Raw genomic sequence first — 18,003 nt, forward strand, 5'->3', positions numbered from 1 at the left:
GTCGGACACGACTGAGGGACTTCACTTTTCATTTTCACTTTCATGCATTGGAGAAGGAAATTGCAACCCACTCCAGTGTTCTTGCCTGGAGAATCCCAGGGACGGGGGAGCCTGGTGGCCTGCCGTCTATGGGGTCACACAGAGTCAGACATGACTGAAGCGACTTAGCAGCAGCAGCAGCAGCTTTCCTTTGGGCTTCCCAGGTGGTGCTAGTGGTATAGAACCTAACTGCCAATGCAGGACACATAAGAGATGCGGGTTCGATCCCTGGATCGACAAGATCCCCTGGAGAAGGGAATGACTACCCACTCCAGTATTCTTGCCTGGAGAATCCCATGGACAGAGGAGCCTGGTGGGTTACAGTCCATGGAGTTGCAAAGAGTCAGACACGACCGAAGCGACTGAGGATGCACAAACGCAGCTTTCATTTGGATCACTACTGTAAAGCATTATTGTGAAAGTTACTTTCTTGTTTCCTTTACAGAAGAAGTCCTAAAATGACATCCTTTTCCTTCCTGAGATCTGGTGTTCCATCGACATTTGGGGAGACAAATTTAGTGATCTCAGGGTAAGTGCTGATACCTCGAATTGCAGATGCTTTAATAACAGTAACAGTAAAAAAGATGAACCTTCTCACTGTGTTGGGATTCAGAAAATGTTCATTCTAATCCTGGCAGTATCTCCTTGGGCAAGTGAACTCATCTCTCAGAGCCTCAGCTGCTGGAATGAAAAGAGCCAGACTGTGTTTTGTGACCTCGTGCCTAATGCTTGGCTATGTGTAGAAACGCCACAGTTTCTTTATCAAGGGAGCAAGTTTAAAATTTCATCATTAGAAACTGAGTTCTTTGTGCTAAGGCAGGAGGTCTCCTTTCAAGTCCAAATACTCCATGGGAAAATTCACGCGTTTAAATTAGCTGCTAGTACTGCAGAGCACTGCTTCCTGGAAGGTGCCCAGTGGAACAGTTAGTGAAGGAAGCTCTGAACGGGGTGAAATTAATAGCAAGAAAGTGTAGCTGGGAGAGAGCTGAGAAACCACACTGGGAAATGGAAGGTCTCATGCGTTCCATGGGGAGTCCAGAGGGAGACTTAGAAGCTGTGAGCCCAAGTATGGGAGGATGAAGACAAATTACTGTAGGAGCTGGAAGGGAATTAAGGAGACCACCCAGTCCCATCCTCTCATTTTCCAGATGAGGAGACTGAACCCAAGGTTGCCAGCTGTAAGTGGCGGGTCAGGTGTCTGGTTCCTGTGCAATGCTTTTCCTTTCGATCATGAAGACAAACTGCACCATTTCACCTGAAACGGCTTGCTCTCAGGGTCCAGGACCATGCAGAGTGAGCAAGATTGATGAGGTGGTTGCAGCAGTCTATCTGGGAGTGGAAAAGCCTCTTCCTGAGGCTGCGCGACCATGCTCTCAGCACCACCCAGGTCAAGACGTCAGTGTGGCCGCCTCTGTGGAGATGGCAGAGACCTCAAGGTAGAGCACTCTTAGGTGCCCGTCTGGGGAGGCCGATGGCACTGATTAACTGGGCTCCAAGTCCTGCTTGAGGACATTCACAGAAGGATTCTACAGCTGAACATGTAGTCCCAGATGAAGACAGATGTCACCAATCAAATGGCTCCTAGACGAGGGGAGGACGCTCATGGAGTGAAGGGTGAAAGCCTTTGGGGAGGGGGAAGGGGCTCCATGGCCTTTGCTCCCTCCCAGGGCATGGGCTGAGAACTTTCAGTATTAGCATTTGCAGGTTTTGTTCCTGAAAAGTCGCCACTTTTGGATTTTTCTTGAAGCTTCAAGCTTGCTCGTGGTGGCTGAATAATGACTGGTCACCTCCTTCTACCATCCTGGATCTCATTTGAAAGGAAGCCTTCTTAGGACAACACTCAACCGCTCCCCACTCCCCAACCTAACTCTGCAAAATGAGAGTCAAGGGCAGCGTTGCTTCCTGAGCAGCCCTCTATAGTGGTGCTTCTTAAATGCACAGGGCATATGAATCACCTGGGCATCGTAAAATAATGCAGCTTCTAACTCAGCAGGTCTGGGGTGGAGCCCGAGGTTCTGTCTCCCGAACAAGCTCCCAGAAGATGCTGATGGTGCTGCTCCGTGAACCACTCTTTGAGCGGTGAGGTAGAGTTCCAGCTTAGTGTCAGCCTGACATGGGGAGACGCTCGTGAGGTCTGCTTGGGTGGTCTTTCCCCACTCCATTCCCAGGAGTGTTTAACCAGGACCTTCCTGGGCCCAGGGGGAAAATGATTGAGCCTATTAGGCACTAGCAGTGAACATAGTTCTTTGCCCCTAAGCCTCCTTAATCAAATCAGCAGTATTTGTGGGTGGGACTGTTTGCTTTCACAGACACCCTGCACTTGCCCACAGTAATTAGGTAATTGAATTGCAAACAGTAATTAGCTGCCTAACTGCCTGCTTGTTCATGCAGGTATCCAATTTGCTTTTGAAATGTGGGTTATACTGGTGAAAGTGGAAGCTGCCTAGAAAGACTCCAGGCATGATTGGGAAGATCCACTGAAAATCCCATTCGGAGTGAGTGGCTGCTGCCTCCTTCTCCCTTATGTGTGTGTGTGTATATATATATATATATATTTAAAAATTTTCTCCCTATTCTAGTTACTCTGATTACATTTTTCTCTTCAGATTCAGAGAATCTTAGTTCCATTGTGTTACTTAGGAGAAAGGAGAGGTGATATTGGATGCTTGCTTTTGTGTCTTCGGGATAAAATTAAAAACTAAGTGTTGTGCAATAGAGTGACAGCTGGTCTGCTGCTTTCTTAGTGAACTGACAAGGTTGTTTACTTCCCGAGAGCTTGTCTCTCTGCTCAGCCCATCAGAAAACAGGTGAGGGCTTCTGCTGCTGTACCTGCGGGATGCATGTTCCACGTCATGGCCTCACAAACACGGCTCTCTTTAAACCTGTGCTTATTTTCATAACAAGAAAAAAGCTTAGAAATCAGAAACATCTGCTTCTCTGATGAAGTGAGTTTGTGTCCAGGCTTCCCAAGAAGCTTCAGTGAGGACATAAGGCGATTCCCCCCACCCCTTTTGAAATTGTTATTTGTTTTAAAATACGTCCCTCAATTCTGTCTTCCCACCCACCTCTAATGTCTAAGACTAGACTCTCCTGTATCCTGGACATGGGTCCCTGAGCATCTGGGCATGAGGTTGGTATGGTTATCTAAATCACATCACACTCTAGAGTGCTTGGGAAGCTGATTCTAAGGGATGACCTTGAACCTGCTGACCTACAAAGTAGTGTTCAGCTAAGCCAGCCTATCCTTTCTAAGCTGGTCTATCCTTTCTAAAGGTAAAATCGTTGAAACCCACCATTATTCCAAGTGTAGAACAACAGAGAGTTTGGTTAGAACAGTGCTGTCTTTGTAAATAATTTTATGATAGTATTCATTTACCCATGCTGCATTGTTGGTCTTTACATTTCTTTCCTGTAAAAATAGTTTTGACTAGATTTTTGCATGAGGTGGCTCAGATGGTAAAGTGCCTGTCTGCAATGCAGGAGACCTGGGTTCAATCCCTGGGTTGGGAAGATCCCCTGGAGAAGGAAATGGCAACCCACTCCAGTAGTCTTGCCTGGAAAATCCCATGGACAGAAGATGCTGGTAGGCTACAGTCCATGCCGTTGCAAAGAGTTGGACATGACTGAGTGACTCCACTTTCTTTGCATGAAGGTTAAATTTTAAGGGGGAAAAGTATCTTTAAAAAATCCCCTCCTTTTTAAAAGAATGATTGACACAAAACCCACTGTGTAGAGTCCAACTTTAAAGGATGTATATAAAACCTGGAGAAGGAAATGGCAACCCACTCTAGTATTCTTGCCTGGAAAATCCCATGGACGCAAGAGCCTGGTAGGTTACAGCCCATGGGGTCGCAAAAGGATGTATATAAAAGAGGACATAAAAACATTTAAGCTAGATTGTTGAAATCCATTTAGTTTTAATTTTATTATGAAGTATATTGAAGGCTGTTACTGAGCTTTTGGAAGTAGGTGGAAATCTGAGGTGTCATCAGTACAAAATGAAAAGGAATGAAAAACCAAGGGCAATTTTATATTCAGCATAACAGGATAAAATTTACAAAAAATATGATTTTTTTGAAATAATAATGAAGTAATTTTTAGGTTAATATGAGAAATTAGAACATTAATGACTGTTGCTCATATAATATAAAGAGATAAGTTTTATATTTTTAAGGTTCTCCCTACTTTTTTCCTCAGATTTTTCAACAGGCACTAAAAGAGTCCCTAATATTGTTCTTTCTATAACAGGGGCTGCAAAGATTCCCGAAGGATTAGGGGTTTAACTTTTGCTCTCTTTCTTTGAGGAGAAGGGAGTGTGTTTTCCCAAGGTATTACTCTGAGAACAACACTGAATTTGGTTTTTCCCTTCCATGCCTCCTGGAGTTGCCTTCATTTAGGCCTCCTAATTTCTCTGCTGGACCATGGCAATCCCATCAGATGAGTTGTCCCTTCATCCTTTTTCTCTTCTTGTGCACACTGTCCACACTGGCACCAGGATTATTGCTTTAAAAAAATCATCACATATTCCGAAGGGTTCCTGCTGCTCAGAGTTAAAATCCATACGCAGCCTGGCTGCTATCTTGTTAGGGAAATCTTGTCAGCAGCTCTCTGCCTGGCCATGTGCCCAGCAGCCTTGTCATGATCAACTTCTCAACCTTCCCTGAATTCATGTCTCTCCTTACACCCTGTCACCTGGTTCAGTGGATGGGGACTCAGACCAGGATGAAAACAGGGACCGGTTGTAGGGTATGGTCCAAGCTCGGGTAGAAGGGAAGGACTTACGGGTAGATAATTGGGACTGATTGTACTTTAATCCTTTCAAAGGTTTATTGAGTAGAAAGAACACTTGTCTAAATAAGCTCAGTGCATAGCAGTTATCCATAGCACATTGCTTTATAACCAACATTCAAGGAATTATATTAGCCTCCTGGCTACAGAGCATATGGAAGTCCAGATGGGTGTATGTTTTTTTCCTTTTTCATTTTGTTCCACTTGTGCTGACGGTATCAGATTTTTCCATCTCCAGAGTCATAGCTTGTACTTGTAACCATAGTGGGTTCAGTGGAAAAGAAGAAGGGAAGGTACAAAATGTGTTTTATGAGGAAAGAACAGAGTTCACCTTCCTTCTTAATGTCTGGTAATAACACGGGTATCCATGACGATCAGCTCCTCTCTGGCAGGAAAAATTCAAGGTTTGGTGATCTTTAGGAAAGAGTCCTTTTAGAACATCTGCAGCTTCACAGAGCTGAACGAATCACTGGTTGAGTGAAATTTTCCCTTTAGATAATTTGTAATCTGAGAATGCCTTTCTGGAAACAGCATCCAACCTTTGATTTTGATTATTCTCTCTTCTCTCCCTTGTAACCCACAGGGCAAGGCAGGGACAGTAGATCTTTCAACAAAGTGGGATAACCTTCATTTCCAGGAAGCTGGAGAGAGGAGGGCCAGGGGAGCCGAGCTGGTACTGAGATTCCTCTTACTGTTAGGAGAGGTCTCTAATGATTCTTCCCTGGGAATCTCAGCAAATGAAGGGAGTTCAGCAGTCCTAAGAGCAGGAAACAGGACCTAGAAGGCACACAGACTTTACATCTGCATGTGTTCCTGTGCTGTGCTCAGTCACGTCCAACTCTTTTGCAACACTACAGACTGTAGCCCTGCAGGCTCCTCTGTCCATGGGATTTCTCAGACAATACTACTGGAGTTGGTCGCCATTTCCCCTTCCAGGGTATCTTCCCCCAGGGATTGAACCCACATCTCCTGTGTCTCCTGCATTGCAGGTGGATACTTGCCCCTGAACCATGGCAATGGTAGCAATAAAAATGCATGTGGACACGGTTGCCTTTCAGTCATAATCGTGTAACTTACATTGTAAGTGAGCACATGTTCACCTACTAATTAGGACATTTTGTGAGAAATGTAATAAATGTCAGGTATTTTGTTAGAAGAAACAAGATTTACCCTGTACTGTAGAAAGTGAAAAAGCACGTAAGCCCTTACTGCCAGCTGGCTGCACTCCTGTGAAGGCCCTTCCTTGATTGGTATTCAGATGAATCAAACCAGAAGCAAAGCTGATCAATGGAAAGTCCATCCTGTTTAGAGTTGTCTCCTTCAACTAGTTAATAAGACAACACAGAGTAGTGGGGAGAAAAGTGAAAACCTGTGAGTGATAAGCTTAAACTGCCTGTCTCCTAGCAAGAATGGGCAGGCAATTTGAATCAGATCACTCGGAAAAGCCAAAGGTGGTGATTTAGGAAGCATGCAACTTGCTTGACCTGTGACTGGGGTAGCTCTGAAGCTGCCTCTAGAGGAGGAGGTATATTCACTCATCAGCAGGCTCTAATGAGAGTTGACACTTGAACAACACAGTTTGAAGTACACGAGTCCGCTTAGTCATGGACTTTTTCAGTAGCAAATATTGCAGAACTACATGATCTGTAGCTGGTTGAGTACACGGGTGTGGAACTGTGGATATGGGGAAAGGTGTATACAGAGGGGCCAACTATAAGTTACGTACAGATTTTCTAGTGTGTGGAAAGTCAATGGCCCTAATGCCTGTGTTGCTCCAGGGTCAATAGTATGATGGATGCCTAAAACTGGGGAAATCTAGTGAATGTGATTTATCTCTGTTTTGATAGGGGTCACTGCTGAAAGATATAAGCAAGGGGAATGATAGAGGACAACCTATTAGAGATATACAATTCAGGGAGCTCTTGATTGTACCAAACACTGTGCTAGGCAAAGTTTTGAAATCTCCCAATGGACTCTGTATTCTAGTTTGAGGTTTCTAAAGCCTTAACTCTCATTGTCCACATTGCATTTCCTCTTCATTTCAAGAGTAGAAGGGAGAGACTGGCAGCCTCACATGCTGCAGGCGGGATGCTACGTTAACAGTCCATATTGTGCTCAGTCTTCTCTTGCCAGGCAGATCACACAGCCGTAGCTTGTGCAGTTGAATAAGATGGTGCCTGCATCCGTCCTTCAAGTGGGAAGAGTATGCAAAGCTTTATGCCCAGTGGAGTCATGATGGCTGAGCTCAATAGATGATGCCCATCTTTTGCTGTTATGGGCAGCGTCGTTTCACTTCATAATTCATTCATTGAGGTCCTACTACCCAATATCTCAAAAGATGACTTTATCTGAAGATAAGACCTTTAAAGAGGTAGTTAAATTAAAATGAGGGTGTTAGGATGGGCCTTTGAAATCTGGCTCATGTCCTTAGAAGACTCGGATGCAGAGAAAGAGAGACACTAGGGGTGTGCCTGCAAGGAGGGACACGTGAGGACACAACGAGAAGGGGGCCATCTGCAAATCGGGGGAGAGGCTTAGAACACACTCTTCTCTCATGGTCTTCAGAGGAAGCCAACCCTGCCAGAACGTGACATTGAACTTTCAGCCTCCAGAACTATGAGAAAATAGACTTCTGTTGTTTCAGCCACCCACTCTGTGGTTTGTTATGGAAGTCCTTGCAAAGTAACATACTTGACTTTGTATCGTTTGAATATTCTGTGGTCCAGTAACTTGATGGGTTAAACTTTCAAAGGAGATGAACTTTATTTTTCCCTGGTTTCCACTCAGACAGCAGCTGTTTCTCCATTGCTGCTCATGGTCACCCACCTGGACATATTAAGAACACTGTGTGTATTATTTGGTAATTTCCTGAGCCCAAAGAGGCACTGTTAACTTGTCTCACATGGGCTGAGTTCTTTAAGACTAGAATCTGAAAAGTCTGCTAATATTTGATATTTTAATATTGACGTGCTTGAGGAGACGGCTAGGAAATAAATGACCACTTCAGAGCTGTTCTGGCTCAGTGATCCACAAGCATACTTTGGAAGGACTTTGATCTTCTCCAAGGCTCTATGTAAATTCAAAGTACATAGTATTTCTAAAATATCATCTGTGATTAAAATTTTTTCTATTGGATGTGGATGGAAATCACATAGATAATATTTAATAATCAGGAGACTGACATGTAAATCACCATTGTTTGAAAAAGCTCACTGATGCAAAGATGTAATTTTCTCTCTCCTCCTAAACCAGTAAGAAAGCAAATAACAACCTTCTTGTAGTCCTGTGGTTAACAGATTGAAGATTTGTGTTGGGGGATATTAGAAATGCTTTTTTTCTGGAGCTTTCTGGTTGATAAAGTGTTAGATAATGCAAGCATTTTACCGAAATTCATTTCCTCTGCTTAATGACTAATTGCAGCGAAATACACATGGCTTCGAAAATAATGTCTTTTCTATTTGCATTTTTTCCTTCTGATTCTTATATTTAAAATTCCAGTTGTTCTAGAAATCATGATATGTCTAACACTTTTTGAAAATTATATAGATCAAAAGAGAAAGCATGTTCATGAAAAGCTTTGATAGTTTCCTTCTAATAAACCCCCTTTTAGACATTTTTAATTTATACAGAAAAGTAATGTTCAGTTGGGAAATGCTCAGATATTGTGCTTTAAAGGCTTAATTTATGTGATCAGCTTGATTCACATGGTGCACATTATCCCTAACTTGTTGGCAGAGGGAAAAATTTAGCTTGATAACATTTTATACACTTTGTGAAAAGAAAATATGCTTATTAGGGAACCCAGGAGGCAATGCTGAGCTGCTGCTAGCACAGGTACTAGCCCAGTGTGTGCTCAGTTGCTGTGATTGGGCTAGGGAGACCGATGTCTGTCCAATTTTCTGCTGCTCTAGTCCCTAAGAGATCACTAATTCGTTTCTTATTCTATAGCCAAATCCAATAGCAACAGAAGACAACATCTGTGTTCAATGGGTATATTTTTGCCAAGTTACATTAAATAATTCATTACAAATGTTTGTAGGCTGAAATTAGCCTTTATTAAATATAGAAGCAGGCATCATTACCATTCCCTGATGAGTATAGTCAACCCCTTATATGCTTCCTCTCTCCAAGTGCTATTGTCAGGACTTTACAATTTCCTTTTTAAAGCATTTCATACTCACCAAGTTCTCTGGGTGGAACTGTGTCCCTCTAAGAAGGCGTTACCTTTCACACTCCCCCAGTTTTCTGGGCGGAACTGTGTCCCTCTAAGAAGACATTACATTTCATACTCACCCAGTTTTCTGGGTGGAGCTGCGTCCCTCTAAGAAGACGTTACATTTTTAAGCCCCAGGACCTGTGCATGTGTGCTCAGTCACGCCAGTCATGTCCAGCTCTGCACCCCAGGATCCAACCCATGTCCCTCAGGTCTCCTGCATCAGCAGGCGATTCTTTACCACTAACACCCCTGGGAAGCCCAGGATCTTCAGATCATCAAAGTAAGGTGAAATCATCAGGGTGGGCTTGAATCCAGTATAACTGGTGTCCTCAGAAAAAGGGTAAATTTGGACAGAGACAGACACACACACAGAGACGCTGACAGGGAGGACAGTGTGGAGCCACAGGAAGGACGCCATTGATGAGCCCAGGAGGTCAGGAGAGAGGTCCGGAACAATTCTCTCTCACAGTCTTCAGAAGGATGCAACCCTGCTGATACTTGGATCCCAGACTTCTAGCTTCCAGACCCATGAAGCAGTACATTTCTGTTGTTTGACTCAGTTTGTAATTCTTTGTTAAAGCAGCCTTAGGAAACTCACGCACTAACTGACGTTAAGTCTACCATACCAGGTTAGGATAGTTCCACCAATTGGGAGTCTTTATGTGGGTTACATGGGATCCCAGGTTAGCGTGTCACTTCATGTAAAATTGCACCACCAGACTTTTTATGACCCTCTATTTATTTTTCCTCCTTAGCACTTACTGTCTAACATGCTGCATATTTATTTGTTCTTTTTTGTCATCTTTCCCTTCACTAGAATGTGATCTTCGTAAGCGCAGGGAGTGTCGACTGTTTTGCTTAATATCCCCAGCTTGTACAAGTGCGGTTCTCAGATACTTGTGAAATGAATGATTGAAAGGATTAATCGCCTCCTCTTCTTTGTCATCTCCCTGCATTCCATATACACCTCAACACCCATCTTACTCGGAACACGACTGCTGCACAGAAGAAGAGGTAAAGTGAGAGTACGTTCCCTATGAGGTACTGGGAAATTTGCCTAATCCAGGATCTAGTCCATTCCAGATCACAGGTGGTAGGAGAATAAGATGATCGTTCTTCAGGGCAGATTCTTTCATCTTTCATTTCTATTCATCCCTATGTCTTGGGGTCAGCCCATTTCAAGTCAATGAGATTTCAGTAATTCTGGGGTAAATAGCATTTATTTCATAAAGGATGGCACAGCAATTTTGAATGTCCATATTTTGCTTGAAATCTGTTTTTAGACTAACTGCTCATAAGGAAAAGTCAACAAGCTGTAACCTGCCTGGGTTCAAGTTTCCACCCAGTACATTTTGGTAGGCACTGTGTGTGAATGAGACAGTCAGCAAGCCCTTGTTTGAGGTTATGAGAGGACTTCATGCCTGTGAAAGGAGAAGCAAGACTCCATTACCCTGACCCTGTGGGCAGGGAATCATTAATCTGGTTAAGGTTACGATGTCCCAGGCTGAGCTGTCTCCTCAGCTTCTTCTAACCTAGAATAATGTGGTCTGGGCTCCCCAGGGGTTTTGTTCAATTTATCTCGGGGTTGGCGCAATGCAGTGGTACTTACTGGAGCACCATGGTTTTACATTGCTTAAACTGGGATTTGTGTCAGTTACCCCACAGCCTTTGAATGTGTGGATCACAACAAACTGTGGAAAATTCTGAAAGAGATGGGAATACCAGACCACCTGACCTGCCTCCTGAGAAACCTGTTTGCAGGTCAGGAAGCAACAGTTAGAACTGGACATGGAACAGACTGGTTTCAAATTGGGAAAGGAGTAAGTCAAGGCTGTATATTGTCATACTGCTTATTTAACTTATATGCAGAGTACATCATGTGAAATGCCAGGATGGATGAAGCAAGCCGGAATCAAGCTGGAATCAAGATTGCCGGGAGAAATATCAATAACCTTAGATATGCAGATGACACCACGCTTATGCAGAAAGCGAAGAAGAGCCTTTTGATGAAAGTGAAAGAGGAGAGTGAAAAAGTTGGCTTAAAACTCAACATTCAGAAAACTAAGATCATGGCATCCAGTCTCACTACTTCATGGGAAATAGATGGGGAAACAATGGAAACAGTGAGAAACTTTATTTTCTTGGGCTCCAAAATCACTGCACATGGTGACTGCAGCTATGAAATTAAAAGACACGTGCTCCTTGGAAGAAAAGCTATGACCAACCTTTTGTTCAGCATTTTAAAAAGCAAAAACATTACTTTGCCAACAAAGGTCCCATCTAGTCAAAGCTATGGTTTTTCCAATAGTCACTTATGGATGTGAGAGTTGGACTATAAAGAAAGCTAAGCATCGAAGAATTGATGCTTTTGAATGGTGGGGTGGAGAAGATTCTTGAGAGTCCCTTGGATTACAAGGAGATCAAACCAGTCAATGCTAAAGGAAATCAGTCCTGAATATTCATTGGAAGGATTGATGTTGAAGCTGGAGCTCCAATACTTTGCCACCTGATGTGAAGAACTGATTCATTTGAAAAGACCCTGATGCTGGGAAAGATTGAAGGCAGGAGAAGGGGACAACTGAGGATGAGATGGTTGGATGGCATCACCGACTCGATGGACGTGAGTTTGAGCATCCGGGAGTTGGTGATGGACAGGACAGGGAAGCCTGGCATGCATTAGTCCATGGGGTCACAAAGAGTTGGACATGACTGAGTGACTGAACTGGACTGAACTGAAAACTGAAATTTATAATTCACCTGTGGATTTTCCTTCCAGTCCTAGAACAGAGAGGAGCAATGGTCTGGGGTCAGAAAGTCTCACCGCTCGCTCTACATGTTGTCTTGGGCAGATTACTTTGCCTTTGAGGCCTATGAAAAAGGAGTAACAGTAGTTAACCCTACAGAATTATTGTTAGGGAAATTCTGTTAATTTCTCTAACAGAATTATTGTTTAGAGAAAAAAAAATGTATGTAAGGCTTTGGTATGTGATAGGTGTTTTGTAAATGTCAGGGTGCTATTTCTCCTGGAGGCTGGCGATTCTGAATGTGTTTACCTAACCTACAGGCTCTGGGCTGCTCAGACTTCAGCAGAAATATTGATAGTGGAGCTTTTCTCATTGGTCAGGGAGAGAGGGATGTCTCTGATCAAATTTGGCTCTTCTATGTTATAGCTCTGGATGTGCTTCTGTGCAGGAAGATCGGGTTGCGGATGCGAAGGGGAGCAGGAGGGATGTTTGTGAACTCAGAAAGAGCCTCAAGGGCTCTGATAGAGTCTTCCATAAAATCCCACTTGGAAAACTCCCCAAGAACCAAAACCCTCTTGCTTTGATAGTTGTTGCTATTATCCCAGACCCAGAGGAGATTTCTGAGTCCTCTGCTGTGCCCCCTCAGGCAGAAACACTTAGCTGGCCTTTAGCAACAACCTCACTTGCTTTTCTGAAAAGCACAGACTCCCAACTCCACTAAAACGGTGTGGATGTTCATTAAAGCACTTCACCAACATACAGAAAAAAGAAAATCAACTTGAAAGATAATTGATGATCAACCTTTTTCAGTGTTTGAAAATATGCCAGCCCATCTAGCAGAAGCCACTCTGATTGTTTTGGATTTTTTTTTGTTATTGCTGTTTGTCATTTCGGTATGATAACCACCTGTAGTCATTAAGTGTCCCTGTTTCTAGCACAGGGCCTCAAACATCTGCTGCTGCTGCCAAAACGTCCCTCAACAGACTTAAACTTTATGTCCCTGAAATGGGAATTTCATCTGCCATCGTTGGCATTGGGCGTATATCTTCTTTAGCCTGTAGTCTGGCAAATCTCGACTTCAGCTCTGCTAAAGCAGTTTGTACCACCCTGCTCATCCTTGTAAGTGGGCTTTTGTTTTCAGGTATTCCCATAGGTGTCTTAACTCTCCTGCTGGACTTCAGCCTCACTGAGGGCAAATATGAAGTTTCCTGCAGTTTTATGTCTCATTCATACCTAGCAGATTGGGGGCTCAGGAAATGCTTCTTGAACATATTTTTGTTGCAGTGTTGTAGACACTGGATACTGGACAGTTGACAGACAAGGAGGAAAAAGGGAGGAGAGAGAAGAAACAAAAAGAAATCACTTTGGTTGTTTATTTCAATGAAATGATTTCCTAGGGTTATATATTGGTCATAAATCCTAAATTACTGCAGCAACTCAAATTATCCGTACTTATAATAGAGGGTGAAGACTCTGCACTGATATATATTGGAGGTTTTTTCCTTCCCCCTTAATGTAGGTTCTCAAAATAAAGGATGCTAGATTGAATTTTCCCTGCAAATGGTTTATTCTGGAAATCCTTTTCTCCTAAGCACAACTCTGGGTATTTACAGCTGCTGCACCTTATCAGTCTCACTTCAGTAAATTATCCTGAGATATCATGATATTGTGTCTCAGAGGTTTTAAATACATTAACATTGTATTTTTATCCTTTGTTTTTTTTTACTGGAAAGAAACTGATGTAATTTGACCTTAACCTATGAAAATGTGATCTTCCATTCAGACTAAACAGGGGTTTTGTATCTCCTGGACCACATTTACTGTAAGTGCCTTCTGTGTGTTCTAAAGGATGTGTTTTTCAGGGTCCCTAAGTGAAACCAAAATTGTGTGCGCTGAAAAATATTTTGCTTTCCAGAATTTCCTGAAGGCTTAAAGAAGTGTACAAGCATGAATCACAATAGGAATATAGTTTACTATCTAGGTGGCAGTTATTTTGAGTAAAAATATGCTTTTATTTTGTTTAAATATGGAAATATTATTATTTTAAATGATGAATATTATACTTGTGGATTAATTATACAAGAAATGTAGAAAATTAGACATTAAGAAAATTGCAAAAATTAGTCCACATATCTTCATGGGTGGGGGAGGGTCCCTTGGCAGGCTAGAGTCACTGTCCTGTTCTATACACTGATTTTGTCCAGGCTTAAGACAAGACAATTTTTAAATAGAAAACCAGATAAAATTCAGGAAACCAAATGAACTGTTTTTTTTTCTTTTTTAAAATTTACATATATTTTTAATTGAAGGATAATTGCTTTACAGAATTTTGTTGTTTTCCGTCAAACATCAATAAGAATCAGCCATAGGTACACCCATGTCCCCTTCCTCTGTTTTATATTTTTTTCTTAATTTAAGACATAAGCAATAGCTGAGGACAGTGCTGCCCGAGGTCCATTTTGGGGTCCTTCAGGGTAGCCCCCCCCGGCATGCTTACTGAGCTCAGAAAGTATCCAAGTTAATCTGGAGAACACCAATGGCAGGTCATTCGAAATAGAAGGAAAAGGAGGTTTGCAACATCTCTTTGCTGCGGGCTCAGGATTGCTGACAATGTCCAGTCTGTGTTCAGAGAAGAGAAAATAAGTGATATAAAGAAATCTTAGCATTGCCCTTTTGAACTTATTTACTTCATAATAGAAGCCAGGGGATGGATGTGAGCGTGCAATCAGTGTGCTTGTGTTGTGAATGTGTGTGTATGTGTGTGGTTTACATGCGGCCCGTGCGTGTGGGCGAGTGGATGTGTTCCATGAGGTGTGTGTGTGTTTGCTCTTATGTGCACACGTGGGACGTGTGTGAATGTTTGTGTGGTACATGTATGTGTGCCTGTCATGTGTGTTTGTGTGTATATGTGTGTGTTTGGTGTATGTGTTTAGTGTATGTGGAATATGCGTGTGTATGTGCAATAGATTATGTGAGATTTGTGTGTGGCGTGTATGTGTGAGGAGGATTATTTATAAATATGCTTTTGTAGAAGGAAAAGTCCTCCAAATTTTATGCCCTTCAATCCAAGCTCCTCTTTGTTTAAGGGTTATCTTTCTGAGGCACAAAGCTGAGTTTAGCTTATCCCTGCTCAAGAGAAAAAAGGGAAGGAAAATGTCACTTCCTGGGGCCTAGAGAGGGCGGCGGGGGTGGCGCCCTTGGCCTGGCCGGCGCTCCCTTTCCCGTGCTCCCGGCCCTCTCGCCGGGTCCCCCCAGCGGTCTCGGGGTGGTGGGGCACGCCCTGGGGCGTGGGCCCGGCTCTGGGTGGGACTCTCTGGTCCTCTCCGCCACGGAGGAGCTTTGACTGTGGACAGGACTTAGGTCTCAGCCTAGCTTTCTCATTTAGACAGAAGGAATGAGAATAGTACTTACTCTCCTTGAAGAATGAGGGTGTCACTGTGAAGATGGAACAAGTTAACCTATAGAATGGACTCAGAACAGAGTTGCGCCAGCAAATGAGTGCCTTGGAAGACTTAGTTATTATCTGCCTCAATGCATCCTGGCCTCCCTACGTACATGCTTTTTCCTTTGAAATAACTTTTCCTCTCCTACACGTGTCTAATACCTTCCTGGTCCCACAAATGCCATCACTAAAGTCAAGTATAAAACTTTCACTAAGGAAGCATATAGGTCAATGGTTTAGTGCTTGCATTAGGGATCAGAAAGATCTGGAGTAGCATATCCAGCCTCTGTCCTTTATCAAGTCCTTTTTAAAGGATAGCTTTGTCATCAGTAAATCAGACGAACTACTAGGTTCTCCCTTTTCCGAGAATCAGCAGCCTTATACGAGTCTACATATGGGAACACTGTAGGGGAGCAGCCCCTCCACTTTGGGTGCTGTTGACAATTTTTCTTCTGGGCGTGTACACTCAATTATCCTCCTTGTGTTATCCTTACCGAGTGCGTGTCTGGACTGTGTCCATTATTTTTCTTCCCCTCCTTTGCCTAGCACAGTGCTATGTTCATGATACTCCCTCAGAAAACATTTGTGGAATAAGCCAATAATAAGAATGAAAGAGGAATCAGAAAGTGAATCATGAATTTCTAGGGTCAGCCTAAAAGCTATTACTGTAAGAATATATAACGATATTGATAAACATTCAGAGAGCTGCCTTTAAAAGTTTCATAGCTCAAAGAGACCCTGAAACCTTTGGAAGGCAAAAAAGACTTTTAAGAACCTACTTTAATTTATTTTCATCCCCATTTCTTTTGTTGTCATGTGGTGAAGAAGGCTGATTCTCAGGGTCATAGCAAATTGATTTTGTGCTGTGCACTTAAAACAACTGAAGTGGGTTCTTAGAGTTTTGTTCACTATTACTGCTCCTAAGCATTCTCATCCTGATCATTGATTTAATTTTTTTCTTACAGTAATAGCATTTTGATCTACAACAAAAAATTATTTTAGCAAAAATATTAGTCCTGTGGATAATTGTTAAGGTACTTTTTTGGGTGTTGTAAATATATGTGTAGAAATACCATAACTCATATGATTTTCAAACATCATTTTTGTGGAATGCAACAAATATGGTATGTTTCTAGTATTTATGTTTTTAAATGCCTTTAAAGATCTTTTTATAATTTGTTATGCAAATGTTCATGACTGTAGTAGCAGTTAAAATGTGGATGGTGAGAGGGAATATGTGTAAAATGTTATATTTTATCATTTTATTGTTTACCTTAAAGAGAGTATTTTAAAACTTTCTTAATTTTTCTCATAGTAGTTGAAAAGGCTTTCAGGCTGCCTGTTCTAATGGTTTACAGGAGAATCCAACAATTGCCTTTGTAAATATCAGAGCTAGTACATAAACTCTAGAGGGACCCAATCTGCAGCAGCCTGAGTGGGTCACTGGGAGATTGATTTTATGAATTGGTATTCAAAGTGTTTCTTGCCTTAATAAAATGTAGCCTGAATGGGGTCCTATAATCCACCATTTTCTCAGATTTTTCAGCTGTTTTTTCAGATAATATTCTGCTGGGAGGCTATGTCCAACCATCTTACAAAACAGTAATAAATGGACTGTTTGCCCTTTGCTGTGGTTTTAGTCAGCACCTTGGAGAGTAGAGGTTAAACCTTAAAAAAGGAAGTGATGGAAAATAAAAAAGGAAATTTCATAAGGTGATAAAAAAATTATTCCAATTATAAGTGGGTGATGTATAAAAATACTCCATTGATGAAATGGCTTTCCTCACTGTGTGGATATTAAAGAATCCTTGGACCCGAACCCCTTTAATACCCCCAAACAAGACTTCTGCCACAGCAGGAAGTCAATTATCTCCATGGCAACCAAAACAAATAGTGAATATTGCCTTAGCAGACAAGGTGGATAAAAGGTGCACCTAAAATTAATTTATGTCTTGGGATCAGACACTTGAGATGAGAGAACTGGTCCATAAAGTACCCAAGAGGAGCTATTAAAAGAGAAACAAAATAAGTCCCTTGTTGAGTTCCCTAGAGAGCTGTGGTTGAAGCGTGTAAATCCTTTTTGCTTTGCCTTTATGGGGGAAAGTTGTCAATATGTCCCCATTTACATGGCTGCTTTGATGATGGCCCCTGTAAATCTCAGGCCTGCCAAAGAATGTTTATTAAGAAGTGCCTTCAAGAGTGATCTCTTAATCCATCCTCTAGTACAGCAGGGATATTTTTTATTATTATTATATACATCAATTCTGAGATGCAGAGATGCCCCCAAAGATTAAAGTTCAGAGGATTTTGAGTCTATAAAAATCTTGCATTATAAAAACAGGAAGAAAGAAAAAAGCTCTCCCACAAACACATAGAATTCTCAGAAGCAACCATGGAGCTGTAAATTTTTCATTACATGCAGAAATTAAAAACACTAATTAAAGCACTGTTTGGAAAATAACTCCAAATATTAAAAGGAACTTTTCGAGGGGAAAAGTCTCTCTGATTTCCTGCACCTGGAGATGTGGCTTTTGAAGTCAGGGGGACTCAGGCGGGCCTTTCTTAACCTGCAGGAAGATGGCAGGACCGGAAGGCTGGGCAGGACGCTGAGCCCAGGCCCTCCCTGTGAGGGCAGAGTGTTCTCCCCAGCCTGGACCCCGCTTAGTGCTTAGCTGCACTCAGTTTCCTCTTTGTAGTAGGTTCCCCCCACCCCTCACCATTTTTCTGAGATCATAGTTTCCTCTTACATGCAACTTTCAATCAATCTGAGAGTC

The 18,003-nt window shown here is 42.3% G+C and overlaps 1 long non-coding RNA gene across 2 annotated transcripts in view; it reads left to right on the top strand.

The window, feature by feature from the left end:
- The window catches only part of LOC147361333 (uncharacterized), a 40,248-nt gene that overhangs the window by 8,302 nt on the left and 13,943 nt on the right, over positions 1-18,003 (top strand). The window contains exons 2-3 of one of the 2 annotated variants that reach the window (XR_015137573.1): positions 485-568; positions 9,861-10,057. This is a non-coding gene — a long non-coding RNA (uncharacterized LOC147361333). Of the gene's footprint in view, positions 1-484; positions 569-2,430; positions 2,535-9,860; positions 10,058-18,003 lie in introns of those variants that run through there. The other variant, XR_015137574.1, reaches the window with a different exon arrangement.

Source organism: Bos grunniens, chromosome 12 (genome assembly GCF_055505025.1).
Source record: "Bos grunniens cultivar Pamir isolate PY7600 chromosome 12, Bosgru_T2T1.0, whole genome shotgun sequence".
In the NCBI taxonomy this organism is placed as follows: Eukaryota; Metazoa; Chordata; class Mammalia; order Artiodactyla; family Bovidae; genus Bos; species Bos grunniens.